The sequence below is a fragment of the Mobula hypostoma genome, chromosome 14 (genome assembly GCF_963921235.1).
Source record: "Mobula hypostoma chromosome 14, sMobHyp1.1, whole genome shotgun sequence".
Taxonomy (NCBI): Eukaryota; Metazoa; Chordata; class Chondrichthyes; order Myliobatiformes; family Myliobatidae; genus Mobula; species Mobula hypostoma.
Window position 1 is genome coordinate 70,163,861 of NC_086110.1, and position 12,614 is coordinate 70,176,474.

Below are 12,614 nucleotides of genomic sequence, written 5' to 3' on the forward strand. Positions count from 1 at the left end.
AAAGGAACTCAACAGGTTATTCAGCATCTGTGGAAAGGAATAAACTGGTGACATTTTGGGCTGAGATGGTCTCTGTCCAAAATGTCTACTGTTTATTCCTTACCATAGTTGTTGCCTGACCTGCTGAGTTTCTCCAATGTTTTGTATGTATTGCTATTGTCTTGCAAACCTTTTAACTAGTTCCATCCCATTAGTGGAGTTGATTGCTGCTTTCTACAGAGTCAATTTTCTAATATCTCTAATACATTGGTTTTGTTCTTCCTGGCTGCATTTCTCTGATATTCAGTTTTATCGGAGATTATTAGCACAGGGGGCTGATGGGGAGAAGAAATCTGTCAGGAGATAATTGATGCCTCATGACATGATAAAGAGTTGAAAGGTCACATTTCAGGGGATGTGTGTTCACTGTCCACTTTATTCTGTTTTTATTTTTATTTGATGTCTAAGAACATCTGCTGGTTGGTAGATTTCAACATTAAGTTGCATTGGTGAAGAGTAGCAATGGTCCGAAGTGAGATAGCCACATCCAGTATCATATTCCAGTGTCAGCCAAGCTTATATGCTCAAGTAATTGACCATGTAGCCTGGTCTGATAGCACATTGTTACATCAAAATATCTTCCTTAAGAGTATACGTTAAACCATGGTCCCTTTTCTTCCTCCTTATATGGACAGACAAAATCACAGTACACCGTCATTAAGAAGAACAGGAGAGCTCCCCACTGTTCTTGTATATGCTTATATTCAACAGATATTACTAAAATAATTGTCTGACCTTTTATTGCATTGCTATGCAAATCAAGTAGATGAAGTAAATCAAGATTTTTTTAATGTCATTTCCAGTACACAAATGAAATAATTGTTACTCCTGATCCAATGCAGCACAAAAAAACAAAATAAGGTAAAGAACACAATAATAATAAAGTATAACACAATAAATAAGATAACTCGTATACACATAGATTAACTGTAATGGTATCTTCTGGTGTTGACAAATAGGATGCTGGGTCAATCCATATTACAATAGTGACTGTGCACCTAAAAGACTTCATCAGCTGGAAAGACCTTGTGATATAGAACATAGAATAGACACAGTAGAGTACAATACAGGCCTTTTAGTCTATGATGTTGTGCTGACATTTTAATCTACCCTAAGATCAATCGAACCCCTCCCTCCCACATATCTCTCCATTCTTCTATCATGCACATTTCTTTGGGCTGGAGAAAATGAGAGCTATTTCCTTAACATTCATCGAGGACAAACTCCTCTCTTCTACCATTCAGAACTCTGAACAGTCCATGAAACCAGAAACACAACTTGTTGGTCCATTTTTTACATTTTTGTGTTTTATAGTAATTTTATATCATGGCTCTATACTGCTGCTGCAAAATAACTAACTCATGTCATATAAGCTAGCGATAATAAATTTAATTCAGATTTTGGTTCTTTGCACATTTTTAAAAGATTACATCAGTGAATATTTGGAAGAAAATATTGTTAAAGAACACTGACCATGAATGGAGGTAAGATCATCAAGTTAACAACAAGTAGAGCTTCAAAGACCTGATATTCTGGTGCGAACACAGGTATAGTGAGGTGAGAAACCACCTGATGTATCTGTACAAATTAGAGGAAAAACTTGTTAATTTGATGCATTATTACCACATGTACTGAGGTACAAGCCAGTGAAAAACTTTGTGTTGATGCTGTCCATATGGATTATTTTATTCCATTAGTGCACAAAGGAAAACAATAACAGTTCCAGTTACAGGGTAAGAGCTGTGCAGGTAAGTACTCTCCACTTTCCTCCCACAGTCCAAAGATGTACCAGTTGGTAGATTAACTGATCATTTCAAATTGTCCTGTGATTAGCCAAGGGCTGAATTGTGGACTACTGGGTGACACCGCTCGAAGGGCCAAAAGAACCTGATAAGTGCTGTATCTCAATAAATAAATAAATAAACAAACAAACAAACAAGGGTGCAAAGCCATAATGATGTAGACTATGAGGTGAATGATTCTCTAGTTTTATAACACCGGGATAGATGCTGATCTTGAGCCTGGTGATATATGTTCTTAGGATTTTGTATCTTCTGCCTGATGGGAGGGGAGAAGAAAGAATGTGAGAGTAGGTGAATATGTTTGCTGTCTGATTTTCGTGGTATGCTAAGCTGTGTCCATTACTCTCTGCAGGAACTCCATCTTGGTAGCACAACTTCATGGCTTTATCCCACTTCATTTTCTGAAGACATCAGATAAGATCTTCTGACCTGAAGCCTGTATTACTGCTTGGGCTCACCCCAAGCTTTGGCAGGGATATTCCCATTCCTCACTGTATTTTCTGCACATCTACTCTAGTTCTGACCACCCTGTTCTGCACTGGCAAATTCCATGCAAGATCTATGTGATCCCCCTCAGGCCTTAACAGTTCTCCAGTTGTGAAACCTGTGCCAGGTTAAACCCAGCTCAAGCATGGCAGTTGCTTTTAAATCGATGCTACACATAGTCTCTGCAGGGATATCTAGAAAGAAATGTCTATTAATTTTCTCTGGCATTTGTTAATACAACAACCATCAGAATTACTCCTCATAAGATTTCTACAGTTGAAATGAAAAGGAGCAATTAGTCTCAGTCAGCTGAAACGTATTTCTCTTCATTAATCTTTCATCTTGGAAGAAAAGTAAGTTGTTTTATTTTCATATTATTTATTCGAGTCTATTTCAATATTTTGAGTTGATGTTAAGTGTACAGAGGTTGTCTTTCATTGTTTTAATCACTAAAGGTTCCTTTTAATGACTTAATTATCCCAGTTAATTACTACGAATGACAAAGATGTTCACAAACAGGAAAAGATCCCAAACAGACTGAGTGTGGGCAGACATGTATATAGGGGGATGAGGGAGGATAACATACTCAGGGGTGGGGTAAGATGGGTGCCTGGGCAGCACTGTTATGTGGTAGTCTATGCCTCACTTTATAGCACCAGCTTTCACTAATCAGGGTCCAATTCCCACCACTGTTTGTAGGAAGGTTGTACGTCCTCTGTGACAGCGTGAATTTCTTTTGGGTGATCTAGTTTCTTACCACATTCCAAAGAGGTACAGATTAGTTTTGTTAAGTTTTGGGCATGCTATGTTGGCCACTGGAAGTGTGGCAACACTTGCAGGCTGCCCCCAGAACAATCCTTGAAGATTTGAATTGACACAAATGACACATTTCACTATGTCTTTTATGTACACGTGACAAATAAATCTAATCTTTATTTTTTTTTTAAATCTTACATAGCGATGTCTCACCGAGGGTCAAAGCTGTTGTGCGATGCATGGTGGTGAATGGATGGCCGGGAGAGGGACCCTCCAGGCGGCAGAAGACCATCGGGGTCTCAACCCGAAACACTGGCAATCCCACTGACGCTGCTTGACCTACCAAATTCCTCCAACACATTACTTGTTGCCCCAGGTTCCATATCTACAGCCTCTTGTGTTTCCCAGGGTCAGTATAAGAAGTTATTTGATGATCAGCCTGAGGTCTACTCCACACAGCAGGACCACCCCATCTTATTGGACAACCAAGAGAATACTGTATTCCCTAAAGAATGCTGGGGAGCTGCAAGGCTGTCTAAAGTTGACAAACAATCTTCTGCAGAAACTCAAACAACAGGAATTCTGCAGATGCTGGAAATTCAAGCAACATACATCAAAGTTGCTGGTGAACGCAGCAGGCCAAGCAGCATCTACAGGAAGAGGCGCAGTCGACGTTTCAGGCCGAGACCCTTCGTCAGGACTAACTGAAGGAAGAGTGAGTAAGGGATTTGAAAGCTGGAGGGGGAGGGGGAGATGCAAAATGATAGGAGAAGACAGGAGGGGGAGGGGGAGATGCAAAATGATAGGAGAAGACAGGAGGGGGAGGGATAGAGCCGAGAGCTGGACAGGTGATAGGCAAAAGGGGATACGAGAGGATCATGGGACAGGAGGTCCGGGAAGAAAGACAGGGGGAGGCGGTGACCCAAAGAATGGGCAAGAGGTATATTCAGAGGGACAGAGGGAGAAAAAGGAGAGTGAGAGAAAGAATGTGTGCATAAAAATGAGTAACAGATGGGGTACGAGGGGGAGGTGGGGCCTTAGCGGAAGTTAGAGAAGTCGATGTTCATGCCATCAGGTTGGAGGCTACCCAGACGGAATATAAGGTGTTGTTCCTCCAACCTGAGTGTGGCTTCATCTTTACAGTAGAGGAGGCCGTGGATAGACATGTCAGAATGGGAATGAGATGTGGAATTAAAATGTGTGGCCACTGGGAGATCCTGCTTTCTCTGGCGGACAGAGCGTAAATGTTCAGCAAAGCGGTCTCCCAGTCTGCGTCGGGTCTCACCAATATATAAAAGGCCACATCGGGAGCACCGGACGCAGTATATCACCCCAGTCGACTCACAGGTGAAGTGATGCCTCACCTGGAAGGACTGTTTGGGGCCCTGAATGGTGGTAAGGGAGGAAGTGTAAGGGCATGTGTAGCACTTGTTACGCTTACACGGGTAAGTGCCAGGAGGGAGATCAGTGGGGAGGGATGGGGGGGACGAATGGACAAGGGAGTTGTGTAATGAGCGATCCCTGCGGAATGCAGAGAGAGGGGGGGAGGGAAAGATGTGCTTAGTGGTGGGATCCCGTTGGAGGTGGAGGAAGTTACGGAGAATAATATGTTGGACCCGGAGGCTGGTGAGGTGGTAGGTGAGGACCAGGGGAACCCTATTCCTAGTGGGGTGGTGGGAGGATGGAGTGAGAGCAGATGTACGTGAAATGGGGGAGATGCGTTTAAGAGCAGAGTTGATAGTGGAGGAAGGGAAGCCCCTTTCTTTAAAAAATGAAGACATCTCCCTCGTCCTAGAATGAAAAGCCTCATCCTGAGAGCAGATGCGGCGGAGATGGAGGAATTGCGAGAAGGGGATGGCGTTTTTGCAAGAGACAGGGTGAGAAGAGGAATAGTCCAGATAGCTGTGAGAATCAGTAGGCTTATAGTAGACATCAGTGGATAAGCTGTCTCCAGAGACAGAGACACCATTCAGGGTCCCAAACAGTCCTTCCAGGTGAGGCATCACTTCACCTGTGAGTCAACTGGGGTGATATACTGCGTCCGGTGCTCCCGATATGGCCTTTTATATATTGGTGAGACCCGACGCAGACTGGGAGACCGCTTTGCTGAACATTTACGCTCTGTCCGCCAGAGAAAGCAGGATCTCCCAGTGGCCACACATTTTAATTCCACATCCCATTCCCATTCTGACATGTCTATCCACGGCCTCCTCTACTGTAAAGATGAAGCCACACTCAGGTTGGAGGAACAACACCTTATATTCCGTCTGGGTAGCCTCCAACCTGATGGCATGAACATCGACTTCTCTAACTTCCGCTAAGGCCCCACCTCCCCCTCGTACCCCATCTGTTACTCATTTTTATGCACACATTCTTTCTCTCACTCTCCTTTTTCTCCCTCTGTCCCTCTGAATATACCTCTTGCCCATCCTCTGGGTCACCCCCCCCCCTTGTCTTTCTTCCCGGACCTCCTGTCCCATGATCCTCTCGTATCCCCTTTTGCCTATCACCTGTCCAGCTCTCAGCTCTATCCCTCCCCCTCCTGTCTTCTCCTATCATTTTGCATCTCCCCCTCCCCCTCCAGCTTTCAAATCCCTTACTCACTCTTCCTTCAGTTAGTCCTGACGAAGGGTCTCGGCCTGAAACGTCGACTGCGCCTCTTCCTATAGATGCTGCTTGGCCTGCTGCGTTCACCAGCAACTTTGATGTATGTTGTTTCTGGAGAAACTCAGCAGGTTGAACAGCATCTGTAGGGGAAAGAAATTGTTGATGTTTCATTTTGAAATCGTCTGTCATTATTTATTTGTATATTTAGAAATACAGCAAAGAATAGACCCTTCTGGCCCTTTGAGCCACACCACCCCAGCAACCCCACAACCCCAATTAACCCTAACTTAATCACAGGACAACTTACAAATACCCAATGCTCTTCTCTGCCATTGGTGTCACCAATGAACTGGTGGCAGGGTGGAAATACGTCTCTACCAAAGGAGTTGTAGCATGCTTCTTCCTTCTGCTAGCCTGCTACTCACCCTTGGGCAAAATGTAGCACCTGCTTATACCCCTGATCATGGTCACATGAAGCCATTGGAACGGCTGGTAGATGGTCACATGGTCAGCTGATGCATATCACAGTGCTAGTTATGTGACCTCTGACGCTAAGCAGACAATTTCCAAAGAGTATTGATAATGGCAGGGATCACCAGTCTTGTAAAGACACTGCCCAGAAGAAAGAAATGGCAAGCTCTTTCTGTAGAAAAATTTTCCATTTTTTGCCATGTTCAAAAGACCACAATCATCTACATCATACGAATTGGTACATAATGATGATGGTGATGTTATGTCACTGGTTGAATGAAATTCATGAGTGGCTTAGAGCTAGAACTTCTAAGCATAACGCAACCTTTTCATAGGGTTTGGAAGCTTGTATTCCTCAATGGCCTGTAGAGTTATGTTGGCTGGAGTCAGAACTATGCTTTGGCTCTTGGTAGGGTCATCCAAGCAAACAGGTCAAAGGGTACTGGCAAGTCTAAGAGTGGTCCACCTATCCTCCATGTTCAAGGTTTCAGCTCAGAGTTAGAAACCCTGATTGGTCAAAAAAAATGTGACAGAAACAGCAATGAAGAATTCTTCTATATCTATTTGCAAAAATATGGACAGACAGAGATGGTGTTATGGGCAGTAAGCAAATAAGTTAGTGATAGAAGAGATAATGATGGTTTTGCAAAAAAATAGACAAAATATGGTCAAGAGGAGATGAGGATTCTAAGAACAGAATCAGCCCCCAGTCACGTAGAAATGGAACATAGTCTAGAAATTGAATCATTTTCTCAGCAGAGGGTGAAAAAGAAGTGAAGTATCATCAGATGATGTTAAAATAGTAGCTAAATTAATGCTTTTCTTACACTAAGCCATCTTATCGGCAGTTGTTCCCCAGATGTTTGGAGTGCATTGTCAAACCCTCCAGGGATCTTTGTAAAAGAATGTCTATTAATTTTTCTCTGTGCTTGCAAATACATCTACAGTTGGAAAGCTCGGGGATGCAATTAATCTCGGCCAACTAAAATGCACTCCTCTTCATTAATCTTTTATCGTGAGTGAGCAAAGCAATAGAGCAAGTACTGTGCTGTCAGTACCAGCACATTACCAGGGGGAACATGCTTGAGAGGGTACACACTGATTAAGCATTAGGATTCTTATAGTATTAATTTATGTCTCATTACACTAAAAATACAGTTGAATTTTTAAGTGTAAAAGTATTTAAAAACAAAATACTGACAGCGAAGTCTTTAACAATGAAAATAATGGTGGTCTATTATTTATTTACCCATGTAATTATTATTTAGTTAGAGGGAAAAAAATTCTTTTTTTCATTCTGAAGGGTGTTATTTGTCATTAGTTGGATAATGGGACATTTCTGATTATCTCCTGTTGGGCAACATGGCCCAATGACCTTCTCAGGGATGGTGGAGCATCAGTATTTCATTGCTGTCCTCTTTATCATGTTGCTCTTTTACAACGATATCCAAAAAGCATAACTTATAGATTCTCAATTCCCAATTGATCACTGTCATCAGGCCACCAACACGGCATCTACGCTGCTGTGCCTCTTGTACCGGATACCAGAGTTTTCAGCTCCTTTACTAAGAAAGGATGTGCTGGCATTGAAGAGGCCCAGTGGAGGTTCACAAAAATGATCCTGGGAATGAAAGAGGTTAATGCATGAGGAACATTTGATGGCTTTGGGTCTGTCCGCATTCACATTTAGAAGAATGAGAGGGTATCTCATTGATAGTATTGAATATTGATTGCAAGGCCAAGACAGACTGGAAGTGGAAAAGGTATTTCCAATAATGGAAGAGCCTAGGACCAGAGGACACAGCCTCAGAATAGAAAGACATCCCTTTAGATCAGAGATGATTTTTTTAGCCAAATAATGATGAATCTGTGGAATTCATTGCCACAGATGACTATGGAGGTAAAATCATTCAATATTTTCAGAACAGCTTCTTCCCCTCCACTATCAGATTTCTGAACAGACCATGAATCCTCACTGTTTGCTCTTTTTGCATGCATGGCTTATTTATTTTTTTATATTTCACCATCAGATTTCTGAAAGAACTATGAGTCTGCAAACCTTCTCACGTTTCTCTTTGTGCATAGCTTATTTATATTTTTATATATCTTAATGTAACTTAAAATAATTGTTATGTATTGCATTGCACTGTTACTGCAAAAACGATAATTTCCATGGCGTATGTTAATGATTCTGATTCTGATCTCCCTACCTTTGTGAGTTCTGCAATTCATTGCTTTCTGTAATGCCTTCCTACCTTGTCTCTGCAACCTCCTCCAACCCCTAGTCTTATTCTCAAATCTGCAAACTGTTTCAACTCCCTGTAATCTTTCCTATCTCCTGCTCTATAATCTTTTCAGATCTCCACGTTGCTGAATAATGGACTCTTGTTTGACATCAATTTGATCATCACTCACCTGTGCATTCACTTTTAAAGACTAAAACTCATGATCTCAATATTTATTGCTTACTTATTTATTACAACTACTTTTTCTTTTCCTTCCTTTTCTAGTGGCACAGTTTGTTGTCTATTGTACATTGGTTGTTTGTCCATCTCTGTTGTGTGTATTTGTTTCATTAATTCCGTTATATTTCTCTCTATTTTCTATGAATATCCACAAGAAAATGAATCTCATGATAGTTTATGATGATATGTATGTACTTTAATAATAAACTTACTTTGAAATTTGATTCAGCATTCAGGATCTAATGTTTAGAGTTTCCACCCCAAAGCATTCCCCTTTTAAGAGACCATCTGTGGTCAGGATCAGCCATGGATATAGTGTCTTAGTGTCTTAGCTGTCAATGGGATATGCTAGTCAGAGCAGAATGATATGAAGAGAAAGCTGTTGTCCATGAAGCAGTCTTCCCCTCTCCACACTGCTGATAAATCCAAAGGAAGATAGAGACTGATGCAGTTTGGCACCGGGAGAGTTGCCTGTATTGGTTGAGTTCAATGTAGGACTTCCTTAAGGACTCCATCTCTGGATTTTTCCTCAGGGTTTACTCTTGAGGACTTCCCCATGAGTGGGTATAGTTTCCTTCTACTAGATGAGCTGCCAACCATGACTGATGAACCCCATCTTCCGAAAATGCCTAGTTTTAAGGTGCCAGTAACCCGCTTTAACCCTTCTCCTGTCAGTAGATACAGTTCCACTGGGTTTTGTAGCTAAGTCACACGTGCAGGCCAGGAGCTGGATTTAGTTGTCAAAGGCTATTTGAGATGCATGCCATTGGGAGCAGTTAATAAGTAGCAGGAGCTTATCCCCATTACCACCTCCGGCTACGACAACCCCTTTAAAGGAACTCCTACCTATTTGAACAAGTCTTGGGTTAGCTAAAAGCTTTTCTTATGTCTCAGAGTCAGTGTAGGTGGGTGGCACAACGGCGTAGGTGAGTGTCACAGTTGTCTAGCGGCCAGCGTACCACATTACAGTGCTTGCAATGGGGGTTCAATTCCTGCTGCTGTCTGTGACCGCGTGAGTTTTCTTTGGGTGTTCTGGTTTCCTCCCACATTCCAAGACATACAGGTTCAAGTTACTTTGTGTTGGTCGCTGACACAAAACAATGCATTTTGCTGTACATTTTGATGTTTCAATGTACATGTGACAAGTTAATCTTTTTTTTATCCTTTAAAAAAATTTGATCACAGAAACTCCTCTTGAATGAAGTTAGGATATGTTTCTATGTGCTAGATAATTCCTTCCCAACTTCAATGTAACCAACCTGTCCATTGTACCACATCACACGTTCAATGTTTAGTGGATTCCGGTTAATTGGGCCAATGGTTAGTCGAGACAGCCACTTATTTGGGACAACTTTTAAAGAACAAAAGCAAATCATGAAAATAGCCAAGATTCTCATTGTTTATTTGGGAAACTATGACATATAATTGGGACAAGAGGCTGCTGCCAAACATTTTCTAACTAGTATCAGTCACGAGCATGTCGTGTGGCCGTTAGTTAGACACTACATGGTACTTAGAGCAAACAGTTTTTGAATAGCATCAGTTGCATGTGCTTGAGTTCAAAATGCAGTGATTATTGTCCCCGATAATTCTGAGAAATAAGCAGTAAGACAATTCAAAACTGTTTTGCTCACTGGTGTTTCATGAATTCGGATTTGGAGGAGCCAGACACAGCCAGAAGTGAAAACAAACAATTTTACTACTTCAAGTTAGGAGCTATGAAGAATTTGAAGGTATTAACAATCATCTTGAATGTTACCTTTGGGCCCCACTGAACACTCAGCTCTCGCCTGTGGCTCCAAGTAGCTGTTTGCATACAACAGCAGCCACACCCCGATACGCGGCTTCGACTAACAGGCTAAACCAGGTGAGGGTAGCCAGTGGACCTCATGCCCCGGTGAGATAGGGACATGCCCGTCTAAACATGCAAAGTCAGATCCAGCAGACTGGGTGAGTGATATCCTCAGTGAGATCCAATGGCAAGGAAGACAGTTCTGCGTTTCTACGTGGAGAGCGAGAGCCATGTCAAGGCACAGAAGAAGCTATGTGGTCTCCACTGTGACCAGGGAAGACCCTAGCTGTGACGTCTCCTCATACCACCGAACCCTGACTTCCAAGGCTGTGAGAATGGACCTGCCCCAGTGGCACGGTTTTCCACTTTAAAGAACTCCTGCACAGGTGTTTGGTCATTGTCAGATATAAGTAATATTAGTCATGTTCTAATTTGTTCTGTATTTCACTTAAATACATAATTTGTTATTCAGTTGAACAATAGTTTGTCTTTTTTAATACCTCTTTAACTATTTTCATGAAACTTCACATAATTGGGGTAGCTGCTTAATTGGGACAAAAGGTACTGATCCCAGTGTGTCCCAATTACCTAGAATCTACTGATTTGAAAACATAATCATACTGGTAAGGAATTCAGGCAGCAACCAATCATGAATGCAAAGGTTAAAATGCTTGATGTGATATATTAAACACAGCAGGGGTTAATTGCCTTACAGAGGGATGGGGTTTATTCCATGACATCGGCAAATTAAGTTGTAAACTTGAAGGAAAGCATGAGAGGAGCCTTGATCAAGTTGTTTGGAATAATGAAGGATATAGATAAGATCTAGTTGAGGAATGTATTTTGCCTCTTTCACAACGACTATAGAACTCAAAAGCAGGTTTGAAAACTTGTTAACAGAAATCTAAAAGAATTTTGTATCCTGGAAGTGCAAGGTCAACATCAATTGAGAAAAAGCCATTGAAATTGTTATAGAAATGTTAATAGGCATTTGATTGCAGTGGAGTGTTTGGGTATAAATAGAACACTATTCTGTAGTGCGTGAAGAATAAAATTACAGCTAGACCAGGGAGAGACTGAACAATCTCCTTTCTTTCTGACCTAATTACGTTCAAATTTATCTGGCTCAATAAGTGGGTAAAATCATTACCAATGATCTTCTGTTCAAGATACAGGTCCTTCCCAATTTACTTCTGTACATGAAATTGGTAAGCTGGTAAAAATTGGTTTATTATTGTCGCATGAATTGGGGTACAGTGGGAAAAAATATGCCTTCCATACGTTTTCTACAGTGTAACTCATTGCAACTGGGCATTGACATTGTTCAAGGTAAAACAATAACAGACTGAAGTGTTACAGTTATAGAGAAAGTGCAGTGCATGGAAAGAATAAGATGCAAGGTCGTAACAAGTTAGATTGTATGATCAAGAGTCTTACCATACTAATGAATCATTCAATAGTCTTTTAACAGTGCAGTAGAAACTGTTCTTGAGCTGTATTGCAAGTGCTTTTAGGCTTATCTATCAACGTTCATTGGGAGGAAAGAAGTAAAGAGAATGTTCAGGGTAGGTATGCTAGCTGCTTTACTGAGGTAGCAAGAAGGGCAGAAAGAGTCCATGGTGGGGATGTTGGTTATTGTGATGGTGTTGAACTGTGCCCAAAAGCCTGCAGTTTCTCGTAGTCATGGGCAGCGCAGTTGCCATACCAAGCCATACCGCATCTAGATCAGATGCTTTTTGTGGTGCCTCGATAAAAATTGGTGAGGGTCAAGAGGGTTTTGCTAAATTTCTGTAGCCTCCTGAGGAAGTAGAGGAGCTGGTGAACTTTGATGGACGTGATCTCAATTTGGCTTGACCAGGGCAGGCGATGTCCAATATCCTCCTAAACCTTTCCTATCTATATACCTGTCCAAATGTCTTCCTTTTTTATGTTAGTTTGCGTGACTTTGATCAGGACGGCCTGCAGATAATGAACGACACAGTGCAAGATTGAACTGAGCTGAGTTGAACTTAATACGTCTAGACCTTTTTGATTTTATGTTTTATATTCTGTGCTTTTTTGCTTTTTTTGCTGTTTGTGCAATTTATTCCTTTGCCCTTGGGGGTGGGGTTGATGTTTTTCTTTGGGGGGGTTGATGTTTTCCATGGTCTTCTTTGTTTCATGGCTGCCAATGGGAAGACAAACCTCAGGGTTGTA